The 18,162-nt window shown below is 32.6% G+C and overlaps 1 long non-coding RNA gene across 1 annotated transcript; it reads right to left on the reverse strand.

The window, feature by feature from the left end:
- Window positions 1–8,599: 8,599 nt before the first annotated feature.
- LOC107778232 (uncharacterized) lies at window positions 8,600–15,481 on the reverse strand. The gene is made up of 3 exons (XR_001646347.2): window positions 15,065–15,481; window positions 14,059–14,252; window positions 8,600–8,972 (listed from the first exon to the last, which is right to left on the reverse strand). It is a non-coding gene; the product is annotated as an uncharacterized LOC107778232 (long non-coding RNA).
- Between the last annotated feature and the right edge of the window lie 2,681 nt (window positions 15,482–18,162).

An 18,162-nucleotide genomic window follows, 5' to 3' on the forward strand; every position in this document is an offset into this window, starting at 1 on the left:
CATCTACCTCTGGTTGTGATTCAACAAGTCCAAAATTTCTTCTTTCCGAACGGATCCAATCTCTGAAAAGTACTGATTTTTTCAAGCTCTCCCTCATAGATGCTCTATAATCACCGAGTTGAAGTCTTGCTTGACTGAAAGCGCTCTCTGATGCCACTGTTGAAGCTTGAATAGTTAAAATATTTCGGGCCATCCTTGAAAGAACCAGAAAGTATTTTTCTTTGTCCCTCTACCATTCCAAAAGATTAAAGAAGCCGTCGAGATTCACTTCCTCAATTTTCTGTGACAAATAAACTTCAAACACATTTAGTTGTGAAAAATCATTACTAGTAGAACCTTGAGAACCCCTAAATCCTGTCCAAGCACTAAGTGCTCTTACTCCCGCAGTTCTTTTAGATGATTGAGAATAAGAAGAAGAAGGAGTTGGAACATTTGGTCTAGCATGATCTAATACAACTTGATAAGTATTATAAATAGTTTGAGCATTTATTCTAATTGAGGCTATTGCTTCCGGAAGTTTAGACAACTCTCCATCTTCAAGTACTAAATCTTTATAAACAGTTTCATACCAAAATTGAGGACCTCCTAATTTCATACAAGGATTTAACAAAGCAGCAACACCATAAATAGGAAGAATAGGGAAAAAATATTTTTTAAATTTTTTTCTCATAGAATAAATAGCAAGTTTATAAATTTCCCTACCCTCTAAAAAATGAGCAAACAAATTTGCAAGTTCTGCAATATAAACTAAATAGTTAGAAATAGAAGGATAATATTACCCAGAAAATTCATTTGTAGCAATATGAAATATTTTTAAAAAATCTACAAGCATTTTAACATTAGCCCAATCCATATTTGTAAGGTGCTCATCATCATCACTTACATGAGCATTAAACGTTGAGTTTATGAGGTTTCTATATTCATATGCAATAACTAAACTTTCATACATGTAATTCTATCTAGTTGGACAAGGTTTAGGAACCTTTCTTTCTTTTAGGCCAAATTCATAGCATCTTTTAAAATATTCTCTAAGTCTACTTCTACGGTTTGAATAAAAAAGCCAGTTAAGAGTTATTTTAACCTTTTCAATTTCAATATTTAAAATTCTCATACCATCACCCACAATTAAATAGTAAATATGACAAATACATCTAACATGAAAAATGTTACTAAATGCAGGACTTAATGTAATGGTAAGCAAGGCTACAACATTTGTGTTACTAATAGCATTATCCATTGAAAGTGGTATTATTTTATTACTAATACAAAAATATCTATAAATATCGGTAACTGTGCTAGCAATAAACTGTCATGTGTGACGTGAATTAATTATTCTATAAGCAATAATGCACTTTTGCATTATCCAATCCTCATCAATCCAATGACTGGTAACAGTAAGGTAATCACAGTCGTTACCACTTATACCAATATCAGTTGTAATAGCAACACGATAATTTATATGAGTAAATAAATAGCGCAAATATTGTTCATATTCATGTTTAAATTTATAAATATCCCTCTTTACGATTGTGCGAGGAAAACCTTTATAAGTAGGATTAAAAAATTTTCTAATATAATGTACAAAGTTAGGGTTAGAAGGAAAACTATAGGGTAAGCACATAACAGTAACCATTTTTGCCAATTCTTTCCGATCTTTTTTTGGATCATAATATAAAATACCACCGGTAACCGTGTTAATTCCCGATTAAAATTGATTTGACCAGGTACTAGGGTCAGCCTGACTAGGAGTAGGTACACTTGTCCCCTCAGCCAAAGCTTTGGCACGAAGATATTTGACTTTATCTTGAGGGTGTATCAATATGTGTCTAGCCAAAGTTTCCGTCCTCCCCCGACCTCTAAAATATTTAAAAGCTAACTCCTTGTCACAAGTTTTACACTTTGCCTTATTTTGTGGAATTAGTTGAGTAAAAAATGGCCAAACAATAGATGTTTTTGTTTGTTTGGTACATTGTCTAGAAAAAGTAGGGGCAGTAACATGAGTATGAGATGAAGCATCATTTGGATTATCACTAGTTAGGTTAGCTTCGGGAGCAAGACTAGTGGGTGTATCGTCATCCGGTTGAGTTTCATCAAAATCTATTTTTTTTCTCATCATTTTCATCAATAGTTGGATTAGAATAAAGAGCATTCATTAATTCATGGTCTATTTGTTCACCAGCTTCAACATTATGGCAAAATTGACTCTTAGTAAATTATAATAAACTATTATCGCTATCAAGAATAACATGTGTAGGACGGATATGGGGTTTGGGTCAGGGAGCCGGGGGCAGTAGAGGAGGAACAGATTGGCCACTAGATTCGCCACTCTTGGATTTTTCTTTATTTTTACCAAATTATTTTTTAAGGAAGCCATCTTAATTAATCAAATAATAAAAAATAAATAAAACAAACAAAACTATAATATTAAAAATTAAGAGTTGGAACGAGTTTACCGAATTGACGAACAACTTGTTGAAAATTGATTATCGCTGAAGACTTGAAGACTTCAATTCACAAACTTCATAATTGTTTCACAAATTGTAACAATAAAGTAAGCAATAGTAGCAATTATAGAAGAAAATTAGAGAGAGATTGATGATTTTGTGAGAAAAATGAAAGAATAAGGGAGTATTTATAGTTGAAAATAGGAAAAAAGTGTAATTATAAAAAGTTTGGTGTTAAAATAAAGTTGGGGGATTAAATGGCTATTTTGTAAATAGCCAACGATTATTTTGGCACATCCAACAACTATCTTTTAAATGCCCAAACGGGCAGAATGTTTTTTAAAAATTTTTTGACCGTTGGGACCGTTTGGGCCCGCCCAGACCGGTCCGGTCCAGATCCTAAATGGTCCCGGGCCTAGCGGTCCTAAAGTGAAGAACCGGCCCAGAAGATCGGATCAGGCCCACTTAGCCGGTTCTAACCGGTCCAGGCTCGTTTAGGCCCAGAAGACCGTTTGATCCGTGGTCCCGGGTCGGTCCCGGTCCTGGACCGACCTACTTGACACCCTTAGGCCAGCCATTAAAGGTGACAAATCCATTGATCTTCCAATTGATACAATATTTGTCATATTTACAATTGGCTTCTAGTTAAATCTTTGTTACGTTTTAAATCTGTTTCTAAACCTTGGAATGCTACAATCTCTGAAAATGAATTCATAAAAATTCACCATCATCAAGCCAAATTGTTGGGCCGCAAAAGGTTACTTGTACTAAGATGCGGCTATTTCAACTTAAGCGACCTCAAAAATTTTCAATTAATTTTAATGAAAAATTAACTATTTCCTCTAAAAAGAATACCGCAATGTGCTGAAATTTTGTGCTCATGTGATGGCTTGGTACTCGTTAATGACAAATTCCACATTAATGAGTATGTTTAGTGGAATCCGTTTACCACAAAATATCGAATTCTTGAATTATGTCCTTATTTGACGAACAAGGACAACGAATGCCCAAATGCTTGTGGATTTTCTAACCTAGATGACTACAAAGTTATTTTGATATGTAACTCGTTTTATGTTGTCTACTCTTTGAATAAGGGTTGTTGGACAAAGAAAATAAGTTTCCCTTGTCCAATGCAACTAGATATCAATTATTGCTCTCCCGGGAAGGTTGTGTATTTTGGTCTCTGAATTGGATATTAATAAACCAATTTGTAGAAGATGAAAGTTCTATAATTATATACTATGACATGAAATCAGATGAAGTAAAAAAGCTTCAAATGCCAAAATTTAAAATTTATGTGTTCTGAATTTGACATAGAAATTATAATTGTCTTAGTTAGTGGATTCGCAATTATATATATATATATATAATACATTTCCAAGCATTGTTATCTTTTCATAACTGATTTATTGATCTTTGTGATAGAATTTCTCTCATTTATTTGGTACCAATATTCAAATTCCATTCTACATTTATCCTGTTTTTTAATGCAATACATCTTAGTATAATCTTTCTAAGGTTATCTCATCAGTCGTGGACTCTGTACTATGCCTTAGAAGTCGACACCCAAAAGGATTTATAAATTTTAAGTAATCAATAAAAAAAAAGAAAAGGAAATGGTATGAATTAAATTTATTAATGCGACTCAGAAGTCAGAAATTAGATGGGAGATCAATTTGCTAATTAATCGTTGTTCTTTAATCCTAGAACCTTATTCTGTTGTATATCTTCTTGCTTAAGGATATTTCTCGATCTAGTTGTATCACATTGCTCCTTGTTTTAATCTTTACTAGTGTTGGGGTACGCGCTTTGCGCGTATACCTATATTAATGAATACACAAATTTTAAAAATTACATACATATTATTAGATAGTTTGTTTGAGTTATAAAATATAATTTAAGTTTTTTTTTAAATAATAAATATTATTCTCATTTAGTTAGCTTAACAAATGAAGGAATTTTATTTAGATGCTTTATTGTTATTTTTTCCGGACTTATATCGAAACTTATGAAAATTGTTAATATTTACAATTCTTTAAAGATTTATCAAATAACACAAATTAAAAGGGTTCCAAAAGCGGATTCGATCAGGCAAGGGTAGCTCTGAAGGGAGAGTTGAGCGGAACGAGGCATAAGGAGCAACAATCGCTATTGATAGTTTCCGTGCAAATATTGGGGGGAAGGACAAAGAAAAGAGCAATGGAAAACCTATCTTTCTACTCTTTCTTTCTCGTCTGAAGGCCTCTTTTTGGCTTCGGCCAAATACTTTTTCTCTGACCCAAATTCTCCATTTTGGTACACGCCAAAGTATTCCATTTCGACGAATTGAAAGAGCCATCAATCACTATGATCGATTTCTTGGTCTTTTAAAAATTTGTGAATGGAAAAAAATTGGCATTATACCTTCTAAAAATTTGATAGTGACAATGTAAAATTTAAAGAATGACTAATATTGAATTAATATTTTACAAGAAAAAACTTAGTATAAAAATTATAGCGAGACATTTTCATTTGTTGGACTGAATGCAAGAAAGAAACAAATGACAACTCATTTATAATCTAGTTGCCTTCTATAATTTTACCTTATTGCTTAAATTAGTTTTTTCACCTATCTGAATCTTCATTTTTTATTATAATTAATTTTGCTATATTTTATGATTTTTTTCAAAGTCGATAGTCTTATTACAAAAATAAAATTCATGTACTTTAAGTGTTTTGTCAATTTAACAAAAACATTTCTTATATGATAAATTTGTAAAATAATTGAATTGGATTCGTTTGCTAATTAGTTAATTCAACGACTTAATTATTTATTCTCAACATAAAAAAAAATAACTTAATTTTTATTAATTCAAATTCTGAATATTTTGCTCATTCTAGTTTTTAAATATTTGATAATAATTATAATTTTTCCAATAAGAATTCGATTTTCAAATAGTAAGAAAAATCATATGTTTTGAATCTTTATGTTTTCAGAATTCATTGTGTGTTTGACTCCTACAGAATTTTGCTAACTCACGTTTTAAATAAGAAAGAATCTTATAGGAATAGTTCAATACAACTCTAATATTAATGGCCTTTAAATAATAAAAATTTTAATAATAAAATTTTAGTTGATTTTAAAGTCCTAAAATTAGAAAAATAATTAAGTGACTATTTTATTTAGTATAAAATCTATTTTTAAGGGGCAAAATAGGCGAATGATATTTCGCTAAGGGCTTTTATGTTTTTAATATAATATAAATAGATAGATAGATATAGATTTTAATGCTCTAATGAGATGTAAAATTGCTCCAACTATAGCAAATATGGTTATGAGATTTTGGGACGGTTCTAATTATATATGTCAAAATGTTAACGCAACATTTCAATAAACGGAGAGAGAAGAAACTAAAATTCAAAAGAACAATTTGTTAAAAAACTTATTTTGCTTGTATTTTTCGCTTTTGGTTACCAAATTAGCCGATAAGTCTAACAGAAATAGACTAAAAAGGTTATAATTTGGATTTGGCCAACGATGAAATTTTATTATATTTAACTATTAAAGTTCAAGTATAATTTATATTATTTATAACAAAACAAAAAGGGTAAAGACTTGAAAAATAAATATTCCTGACAGGAATTCGGACAAAGATAGAATTTTATTATATTTAACTATCTAAGTTTGATACTAAATATGATTAGATTATTTTTTATCAAAATAAAAAGGCCAAAGATTTGGAAAAAGAATTGCCAAACGGTTCCTGACATGGTTTAAAAAACAACTTGGAAACATAGAAGGATTTAAGAAGAGTCCTAATATTTAGGATCTTGTACATGGTTAAAATAAGGAAGTATTTAATAAATAAATTTTTAATTAATTTCAAAGTCCATAATTTTAGGAAAATAATTAAATGATTATTTTGTCTAGTATGAACCCTATCATTAGAGGGTAAAAAAGTCGACATTTCGCTAAGGGTCTTCGTACTTTTAATATAGTATAGATAGATATAAATATTACAGTTGAAATATTGATTAAACTTTAACCATGCATTTTATTTACTTAATTCATGAATTAGAATATTAAATATATATTAATGTGTGGTTTTGTTCATGTCCGTGGAAAAAGAAGAAGTCTAGAATTAAATCGATATACACATAAGCTAAGCATGATATAAATGGCCCATTAGCAAGAATAAGTAATCTAAGAAATGACCTATATAAAGCGCTAGTAATTTTACAGAAAACAGGATTTGGTTTTGTAATTGACCAGTTGAAGAATGAAACATTGCAATAACCACAAGAAACATTGTAGTATTTTGTGCTATGATTTAGGTTTAGTAGTTGAAAGGTAATGTTTTTATTATTTGAAATAATATGATGGATTTACCATGACAGTCGCCTATTTTTGTAGTATTTCATTTGGTTATGAAATTTGCCATTACAGTTGACTATATAATGTCATTTTTGGCTCTCTTATGAAAAAAATTGATTCTTTTTTGCATTACCTCACTTGTTGCTTATTTCCAGCTTCAACTTGCGGCACACACAGAAGCACCAAAGACCTTCCTTAGAAACAGCATCACCAAACTACAAGATTTAGTGGGCGTTTGGACATAAGAATTGTAAAATTCCATTAAAAAAAGTGATTTATTTTTTCAAGTAAAAATGGTATTTGAAAATTAAAGTTGTGTTTGGACATGAATATAATTTTGGGTTATTTTTGAAGTTTTGTGAGTGATCGGAGTGAAAATTTTGAAAAATAGTTTTTTGGAGTTTTTCAAATTTTCGAAAAATCTCAAAATTCATGTTCAAGTGAAAATTGAAAATTTTATATTTAGAAAAAAGTGAAAAAGATTTCTTAGAAAATAGGGGGAACCGAAAAAACTGCATTTCTGTCTTTCTTCCTTCAATAATGTGAGAAGGACGATGGTTCTTGAAACGATTTCTTCAATATTTTCATGATATCAATTCCTGTAGTTATAAAGACCAAAATATCATTGTAAAGTAACATACAGTATGAGTTGTATAATAAACTCTCATGTCTTCTGATCTTCATTTATCTGATTAAAGCAAGTAATAAAAGACGCTTTTATTTAGATGTACATTATCCTTCTTATTTTGCATCATCTTTGTAGCTGTGATAATAGAAACAAAAGAAAAAAGACAGCTTCATAGAGAACAGGCTTTATGAAATCATAAAGATAGGATCACTAGTCAATGCCTCAAAGGTTTTTGTCTTATTTTCACATTGATTTCAATCATGCTCGAGAAATTCTTTTCAAGATTGACTATACAAATAAAGCACTAATTTATCGAACTGTTTTAGAATCAAGAAATTCTGAGGGGTCTGGTGAGGGAGGGTAGTGTGTACGCAGACCTTACCCGAGAGGCTGTTTCCGATATATCATCGGCTCAAGAAAACGAAAAAGACGAAAGAGACAATATATCAGTACCATTAACAGAAACTATAAAAATAATAAAGCATTATAAGAAACCAAAAAAAGTTGAAATACAATACAATAACCAGTAAAGAAAAACGGGAGAAAAGACTACAACAACTGTTTGACACAAAATTCACAGAGGCACGACCTGCTCGAGCACCAGGTGAAGGTCCAAGAACATTGAGATGGTAAGAATGAACTAACCATCATCTTACACAATCTCTACAGAAATTTTATCTTTGAATCCAGCCTGTAGCAGTGCAAACTTCAGAGTCAATATCTAAAGTGCAGTTATAGTAGTCAAACTTTGTTATAATGTAAATATTCCTTTTTCATATTTTACTTTTTTCCCCGTATAATATTTTTCTATTTAGGTATGGATTTTTCTCTTTATTAACCTCTCATTCAACTTTTTTTTTTGATTGGGTAGAAGTTGCAGCGACATGGATATATATATATATGACTATCCATCAATATGCTTTGGTTAAATCCAAGAATAGTTGAAACGAATAACCTTTGTTGATGGTATTGATAGAAACTACGTTAAAATTCAAGCTAAGGCAATTATTAGTAGCTATTGCAACGGTATTTTTAGCTATTGCAACAGCCTAGTAGTCTAGTACTATAATAAAACATATATTGCACTGAAATTTATACAAATCACAAAAGAAACTATTAAATGGAAAAATCACAATTCAATTTATCCAACTACTATTGTCCATATATAATATATAAAGCAAAAAAGATAATATTATTTGACAAATTCAAGAGTTACAACAACAACAACAACCCAGTATAATTCCACTAGTGGGGTCTGGGGAGGGTAGTGTGTACGCAGACCTTACCCCTATCCTGGGGTAGAGAGGCTATTTCCGATAGACCCTCGGCTCCCTCTCTTCAAGAACTCCCCACATTCTTCTTGGGGTGACTCGAACTCACAAACTCTTGGTTGGAAGTGGATTTCTAAATTCAAGAGTTAATATACATAAATTTGCTAAAATTTCTAAGAAAGATTTCTAGAACATCTAAAGGCCTTGCAACTATCAACTAATACTCTTAAGATCATCTTCACACGTTTCATCTACCCCTTGTTCATTTGCTTCACCTGCAAAGCCATAAAAAACGATCATACCATATTTGGTTATATAGCAATTAATTCAAAAAGAACTCACATGGAAAGGAAAGCAACATAAAGAATCTTAACCTAGATTTTGATTTGATCAATTTAACTATACAGTATCAAGCCAGAAGATACACATACAACTAGCGAAGTAATATCCAAATGGGTTCGATTTAAGGAGTATAGGTCTCATGTGACAATATTAACTATGGTAGGAAAGTGTCACAAGAAAAAGGTCGGAACTTCATAATTTAGAAACCCCATTGTAATACACACTACGAGAAATTTGATTTTTAACGACCACTTCTTAACGAAGGGACTAAAATCCGGTCGTTATAAGTGTACTTATAGCAACCAAATTTTTTTCCTGTCGTTGAAACTAATTATTAGCTCAATATTAACTAGGGGATAATTAATATTCTGGCCTTAAAATATAACATAGCCTGTCGTTATTAAATAATAAAAAAGTGGCGCTAACTTTTCCCTCTTTTTTTTCCCTTCCCACCCGTAACTGGATCCGTCAACCACCCAAAAAAGAAGGAAAACACCCCGAGACTTCTCCAACTCCTCTGTTATGAACACTTATTTTGTAAACCGCAACTGTTATTTCTCATGCAACGGCGAAGTAAAATTCAGCGAAGTGCTCATCTTCGAGTTTCTTCTCATCAAGGTAAGGTTCGAAATTGTACCCTTTTATGTCAATTTTAGTGTAGATAAAATCCCAGTTCTAAACCATGGCTGTTCAAATTCAATTATTAAGTTTTAAACAGAAAAAGTGAGTGAAAAGCTAGGGTTTTAAGTGCAAAATTTCTTCTCTGCTTTTAGGTTTTCTTCTTCGACCTTCTGTTCGCATTTCAAATTCCAGAAAAAAAATTACAGAAAGAGATATACAAAGATTTAAGTTTCTTCTCTGATTTTCGGATATTACTCCTCTAATTTTGGAGTTAAGTTTCTTTCATATACATAGATATAAAATAAAAAATATATATATTTTGGTTTTTGCCCTATTGATCTTCGTTCATGGATCTTGCTTGAGCTTGGTTGGTGTTTTGCGGGTTCGGACGTGACTGTTCGAGGACGAAGTTCACGGTTCCGAGTTCAATTAGTCGCTTTTTTCCTCGCTTGAATTTTGGAGTCAAAATCTGTGTAGTTGCTGATTATTCAATTGCTATTAAATTATTATCTGGACTGATTGATCGTCTCTATGATTGGTAACTGGTTGAATACTAAAAATGAGAAAAATGCAAGTTAGAATGTGAGGAAGTCCATGATCCAAGTTTTGGTTTTTCAAAGTGAAAGATTGAGCAGTTGCGGAATATAAAGCTGCAAGGGGTAGTTATGAGAAAGTGAAAAAATAAGTGCTTGAATGATTCTCATCTTAGAGAGCTCAGAGCTGGTATCAACAAAGTTTTCAATATGTCTTTTAATGCATAGTTAGTGTTTTTTGCATGTGTTAGTGAGTAAGAGAAACTTAAGGTCTCATGTTAAACTTGACAACAACATCTTCGGTTTTCCTATTTTGCTATATACTTCCGTTAAGTAATATACAAAGTGAATAACCACATATAGTATAATATCTATCCTTGTTTTATGCACCAAACTCCAAAGCAAAATCCAGTATGTACTTCACTAAATAGAAAGTGCTTGCCATTGCAAGTGTTATCTTACCATTTCCTGAAGATCCCCTCTAGTCTCGTTCTTTGCTATGCAAGACTTGTTTTGATTTTCTACTAGAGTTAGAACTGCGGGCCTTTTATAATAGCATTTAGTTTCCTTCAAGAGTTCCTTTTCTTCTCAAAGATCTATCCTAATAAGTCTCATGCAATTTCTCTTGTTTCCTTAATATTTCATGTGTTCCATTTTATTTTTAGTTAGTGTTTAATGTACTTATACTTTCTATGATACTGGTTAAGAATCTTCCATCACCATTAAGATAAATATATTTTAAAAAAAGGAATGTCTGGTCCTCCTTATTTTCAATAAATAAAACTTTCTGTGATGGAATTATTTTTGGCTCCTGTGAGAAACCTTTTCCTTAATAAGAAAGTTTAGCTGGCATTCTGATTATGCGTAGTGCCTTCAATGACAGTAGAATAGGTTCCCAAATCCTAAGGCCCTGCTGCCTCATTTCAGTTGGAAATATTTCTTTGTAATTACAATATACTAGAAGTCTATCTATCTGTTCTTATTCGTCCGGTCTTGGCGTTATATATGACAAGTAAAAGTTGAGTTTGGTACTGTATATATTATTTTTCTAGCAATGACTTCTATCACTCCCGTTCTATTTTATCTAACTAATTGTGAATCAAGCTTTAAAATGAGCCGTTAAGGATAAGCCGAGTTTGGGGTATAAATTGTTTGGTTAGATAATTGATTTCTTTACGAATCCATTCATTTAAAATTAAGTAAAGCTTTCTTGTTGATTCTCTGGATTTGTTTTAGAGTTTCCCTTTAAGAGAATATCTTGATAATGAATTAGTTGGAATATCTTTGTTCACTAAAATAATATGTTGTTGGATTTCACTTTTGATTAGAGCCGTATTGGGTGCTTCTGGTTTGGTACTGAAATAGCATTTTGTTAGCTAGTTCAAGGAGGTGCAATTTTTTCTTTATATTGGAGAATATGCATAAAGTGAACCAATGTCACACCCGTTCGGTAAGAGGATGTTAAGACAAATAAAGGTCTAACATAGTTTACATATGAATTTCTTGAAGATTGAAAAGGATAGTGTTTTGGATTTGTCTTCTATTTATATGTTTAAGGAGTTATCTCGAAAGACCTATAATTTCTTGGAATTCATGCAAACCTAGCAAAAAATATAGCACAATTTAAAGAAAAGATCTATACATGTGGGAGTAAGTTGAGATTACGTCTTAGATCCTTTTATTACAATTAGTCTAGGTTCAATATTTGCTAGGAATCTTTTCATAAGTTTACCCAACTTGATTGAGATTGAGGCATTGTTATTGTTATATACTTATATTTGTGTATTTACTTTGCATTAGGTAATTATATTTATGACAACACGTCTAACAAGTTGTCCAAATGAATGAACTCGTCATACAGTGAATGAAATTTTAATGAATGCTTCACTTTCTTATGCTAAAGATATTCTTGCAAAAAATAAAAATTGATAGTTATATTCTTGCAAAATTATTTTTGATGAGCTAGCTCTATTTTCTAATAATTAATGAAAGGAAGCTCTTTGACTACTTCAATTACTACCTTAGCAGATTAAAAAGAATAAGTACAAAGATTTCTCTAGAGGTTGCTCTCTATGTTTCTTGTTCACAAAGCTCAGTCCTTGTTACCAAGGCCAATCACTTCCCTCTCAACTCTTTTAGTTTCTCTACTAGCAATTAATTTTGGGCATTTTTTATAAGGTATGTGATGATAGTGAGCCACAAATTTTGTTCTCCAGAAACCCTCCATCACAATTTTCTTTCTAAATCTGCATAAAATACATTTTCTAGACAGTTTCGATGCCATGGAAAACCTTACGGTTCATCTCTATAATATGATATTGTACTCCTATTAGAGGAAGCTGGCAAAGGGAGACTGATGACAATCTCCCGCAGAGAGCATACATGGGGACAAGATAATTGTGAATCTGTTGGTTATGCATGTGTGGATATCTATTTTCCTCTTGTTCATCTACTACTTGTTCTTGTCTTTGTTGCCAATTATGACTCATTCTGATGCCTTTGACAGAGTCTAACTCTTCTTAGTGCCAGTTCATTGGCTTACTTTTTCTTTTATACTAAATGTACTTAATATCATTCTGGCCCCCTTTAGGGGTTGTCATATTCAACTGACTATATACTACCATGTATATTGTAGCAAGTAAAGCCTGGATTTCCAAATAGATAAGTTTTGGCTTCTTCTTCTCTATTGTTCATATCTATCAACCTGCAATATATGGAACAAGTCATCTGATCGTTGTATTATTTCAATTCTTGTTTATGGCCATTAAGTGTAGCCTTTAATTTAATGGATCTGATATTTCTTCTTTAGTTGTTTATTCTTTGTTACTAAACTGGCATACCTTTGTTATATTAACAGATCAAATATTTGAAGTCCGAAGAACCTATCCTTGAAGAAAGTTTAGAGCAAGTTGAAGTACAAGAGGTTTATATTTTGTTAGGGATGGTTTAAAAACACTGTACATATACTGCAATTTTATTTTTCTCTTCTTAGGAATTATTAAAAATGATGTCATACGATTTAGATTGTTTTATGGTAAATATGATACTTTAGTTCTTTATATTGACAAAGATACCAAGTATTTGGTTTATTTTAGAGTATTGTTGGGTGTTTATGAAAGCATATAAATAATTAGTTCTATACATCTAATTTAAATTTTTGTACTTATATTTAGTACAATTTTACATTAGCAAAGAAAAATATGGCCATTGAAACTCTTTAATGATAGATTTCTCAAACAGATTAATGGGCATTAATAAAGGTAAATTTGGTTTTTAAAATTAATACAAATAACGAAGGGAATATCGGTCGCTAAAAGCACTTCTAATGACTGAATTAGTTGTTGTCATTAAAGACTTTTAACGACTGGATAACAATTTAGTGAAGGAAAAATCCGGTCGTTAAAAAGGATGTATAACGACCGAAAATTATGTCGTCGCTAAAGGATCTTTAACGACCGCATTATAATCCGGTCGTTAAACTTTTAACGTCGGGGCTTTTAACGACCGGTGACGACCGGATTTTTTCTGGTCGTTATAAACTTATAACGACCGGATTTGGACTTTTAACGACCAGATTTTCTCTCGCTAAAGGCCTATTTTCTTGTAGTGACAAAAGCACCAAACTTTATAAGGCAACAACTTCATATTTTACTCTCAGTCAAATACAAAAAGCACTAGCAATCAAAAATACAATTCGTATTAACATCCACCAGCAAACATCACTTTTAGCTGTTGTAACAAACATCTTCAACCAAGTAACACAAAGAAAATCTGATTCTATTTTTACTAGTAATTCATGCTTAATTAGGATATCTTATCATGTTGGTATAATCAACAAACAAAAATTAGCACTGCATCAACTTACTTGTCAATTGCCAAAAGTTGAAATTGAAAAGGTTTCCAAACATGGTGAATCTTGATGGATGATTGAACTATTACGGCCACCAAATTAAACACTCAGTGCAGTTACTAGATGATTGATCTATATAATGCAATTACCTTCAAAATCATATAACCGTTTATTACTCAAAGAACTCTCACCTTGATCTCCTTGCTTAACTACAAAAAGAAGAAGAATTACTGCACAAAAGTTTCAAGCTTAACTACAGAAATAAGTACCAAAGAATACTGCAGAAGAGTTCAAGCTTAATTGGAGAGGCAAAAAAAATAATAGTGATGTCTGATTTGTTTACATTCTTGAAACTTTTTGTTTAAAAGACTTGATAACACAATACAAATATTTATGTCAGAACCTATATATTACGTGAAAGTGATCTTATAAAATATGTATATTGCATTTTTCTTCTACCACCATACGCGTTTGTTCATCAGTTAACACATCCATTATCCTGATTAAATGCAGATAGAATTCCAATCAGATCCAACAGAAAATAAATAAATAAATAAATTCAAAGCACTGCAGCATACATCTCAAAATTTAAACCACTTTTTTCAACTCAAAGGTAAAGGCACCAATGTGGAAAAATAAACAAACCATTTAGTACCAAAGAACACCAAAACTTTCTGCTCATACTACTAACTACTAAGCATGTACCGTAGGTTCTCTCAAGTTAGATACAGAAGAAAGGTATAGTAATAGGTTGACGGTTAGCCACGAATACTAAGAATAATGAATGCAAGACCATCTTAAAACCCTATCAACCTATAGTAATGATTCTAGCTGCTGATTCTGATCCCAATTTAGAAAAAAAAGATTCAAATTCAAATTGTTCTTAAAGATGTATAGATATCTTCTTCTAATACATCTGAGACCTCATTTTCTTCTCACACAAACAAAATGAACTCTATAATTTCGAGTATGGGATAAATGCAGCAAAATAGTACATGCTAAAGAGATCGGAGAGACTTACGACGGCGATGCAGATCTAGAGATCTAAGAGCTGTTCTTCACTCGATTTCTCCGTAAAACTGTGGTACTATTTTAGGGAGAGATACTTATGTAGCAGTAAATTTCATTTTCAGTAAGATAATTTTAAGAATTGATAGCTAAAGCCGATGAAGAGAGGGAAATTGCTGAAAGTAGGGTTTTTTGGGAGATTTTGGGAGAGGAAGATTTTCGAAAAAATAAAAAATAGAAAACCCATATAACAGAGGTGTATCGTAGGGAGGAAATAATGAGGCAAATAACATCGTTGCCATGGATAATCTTTTACAAAGAATCATTGCCCAAGGGTACATATCCCAACTCTTTAAAGAAAACGATTTTTTGGCTAACGCAACGGTTTTGTTATAAAAGTGAAAAGAAAATGATAAGAGGGTAAAATTCGAGAAGGAAAATCATAGCTTTAATTAATTTGCATATAGCACATTATACCTACAGAGTATGACAAAGGTGGTGGACGTATGGACCTCTAGTTTCTCGTTAGTTCATACTCCTACTTTGTTGGGAAAATTAACTCGCATTGAAATAATATTCACGGTATACGACTATAATAAATGCGAATTACTAAAATACTGTAACCAATGATAATAATAAGAGAAATAAGGACACCGAAATTTTTATGTGGAAAACACTTCTCAATAAGGGAAAAACTACGGCCCGAGAGGAGCAACTGATTTCACTATAGCGAGGATTTTACAATTTGTGGTACCGGGTAAAATACTCCAATACCACTAAACACTCAAAAGAAATAACCTTCTTTTGATTTTTCTACCTCACTACAATACTGCTCAAACTCTCTATATTTTCCCTCACAGAGTATTTTGCTTCTTACTCTGTAAATCACTCTCTTTCTCTTTGTTTTGATGTGATTACAAATGTAGGTAGAGGCACCTATTTATAATTGAAGAATGCTCATATTAATGTATGCAATGACATCAATATTCACTTCAAAACCTAGTTGCCCAAATTGAACTTCTAAATTAGTTGGCTTGACAAAACCAAAAGGAAGCTTTATCTTCTTTCACATGGGCCATAGGATGGACCCAATAAATCTCCCCCTCCAGTCTCATGCACCTGAAGGAGGTAACACCGGAGTTTCTAATTTGAGTGCATGCCGACAAGCTCTTTGCATAGTTCGAACTTGTCTCTTGGTACCACTTTGATCAGCATATCAGAAGGATTCTCACTTGTATGGATCTTCTTGACCTGCATAGATCCATCCTCTATCCTTTCTCGAATCCAGTGATACCTCACATCGATATGCTTCGTCCTTGCATGATACATGGTGTTTTTGCTCAGGTCTATTGCACTTTAACTGTCACAATAGACGACATACTCCTTTTGATGTAATCCAAGCTCTCGAAGGAACCGTTTCAGCCAAACCATCTCCTTTCCAGCTTCAGTAGTGGCAATATACTCTACTTCAGTTGTAGAGAGCGCAACACACTTCTGCAACTTCGACTGCCATGATATATCTCCCTCTGAAAAAGTGAACAGGTATCCTGTAGTAGATTTACGATTATCAAGATCACCTGCTATATCAGCATCTGTGTAGCCCTTCAAGACTAGATCTGATCTCCCAAAACACAAGCATCATATGAGGTTCCTTTTAGATACCTAAGTATCCACTTCACAGCCTCCCAATGTTTTTTCCGAGTTTATCAAGAAACCTGCTAACAATACCGACAACATGAGCAATATCAGGTCTAGTACATACCATTGCATACATCATGCTCCCGACGGCACATGAATATGGAACTTTAGCCATACTTTCTTTATCTTCCTTTAATTTGTTATAGGACACATTGTCTTGATCAACTTCATATGACCAGCAAGAGGCATGCTAACTGGTTTAGCACTCATCATGTTGAAGCGTTTAAGTATATGTTCAATATACTTATGTTGTGACAACAACAACTTACTATTTGTCCTATCTCGGACAATCTCCATTCCTAGAATTTGTCGTGCTGGACCCAGTCTTTTCATGTCAAATGACTTGGACAAATCTTTCTTCAACTTGGCAATCAACTTCTTGTCTTGTCCTACAATCAGCATGACATCCATATATAACAACAAGATGATAAAGTTATTGTTAGAGAATTTCCTATTGTATACACATGGATCTGAAAAAGTCTTTGTACGTTTGACTTCTCATGAATGAGTCAAACTTCTTGTACCACTGCCTAGGTGTTTGTTTTAGCCCATAAAGACTTTTTTTCAACTTTCACACCATGTATTTCTTCGCCTTTACTTCAAAACCTTCTGGCTGCTCCATATAGATCTCTTTTTCCAAATCTCCATGCAGAAATGCAGTTTTCACGTCCAACTGCTCCACTTTAAGTTCTAGGCTAGCTGCCAAGCTCAAGATTGTTTGAATAGAAGTTATTTTGACAACATGCGAGAAAATTTCATCAAAATTAATACCTTTCTTCTGTTCGAAACCTTTTACCACAATCGAGATTTGTGTCTGACCAGCTTGCCATTTCCATCTTTCTTGAGTTTAAAGACCCACTTACACTTGAGCGGTCTTTTGCCTTTTGGAAGTTCAACCAGTTCGTACATATCATTCTGCTGTAGAGAATTCATCTCTTCTTGCATGGCTTCCATCCACTGGATTTGTTTCGGATGAGATAGTAGCTCCTTGAAATTCTCTGGCTCCCCCTTATCAGTGGCAAGGATATACTCTGAAGAAGGTTACTTTGTGGACTCTACCTTCTCTCTATCAGATCTTCTCAAAGGTTGTTGTCCTTCTTCTTCTTGTTGTTGCTCTCCTTCTTCCTCTTGTGGACTAGGGTGCTTCCCCTGCTCAGCAACCTCTTCATCTACGTCTTCCGTGTGCCATTCTTCATCTGTGGAAGGATTACGAATAAGTACAGTAGGAGTAGTAACAAAGTTAGTAACTGTACCATTATTATTTTTGGTCTTTGTTGATTGATCACTATCAATCCCGACCACATCTTCTCTGAAGATCACATCTCTGCTTCTAATGATCTTTTTCCTTTCGGGGTCCCACAATCTGTAGACGAACTCTTCGTCTCCATAATCGATGAAGATGCAGGGAATAGC

Source organism: Nicotiana tabacum, chromosome 14 (assembly GCF_000715075.1).
Source record: "Nicotiana tabacum cultivar K326 chromosome 14, ASM71507v2, whole genome shotgun sequence".
NCBI classification, from domain to species: Eukaryota; Viridiplantae; Streptophyta; class Magnoliopsida; order Solanales; family Solanaceae; genus Nicotiana; species Nicotiana tabacum.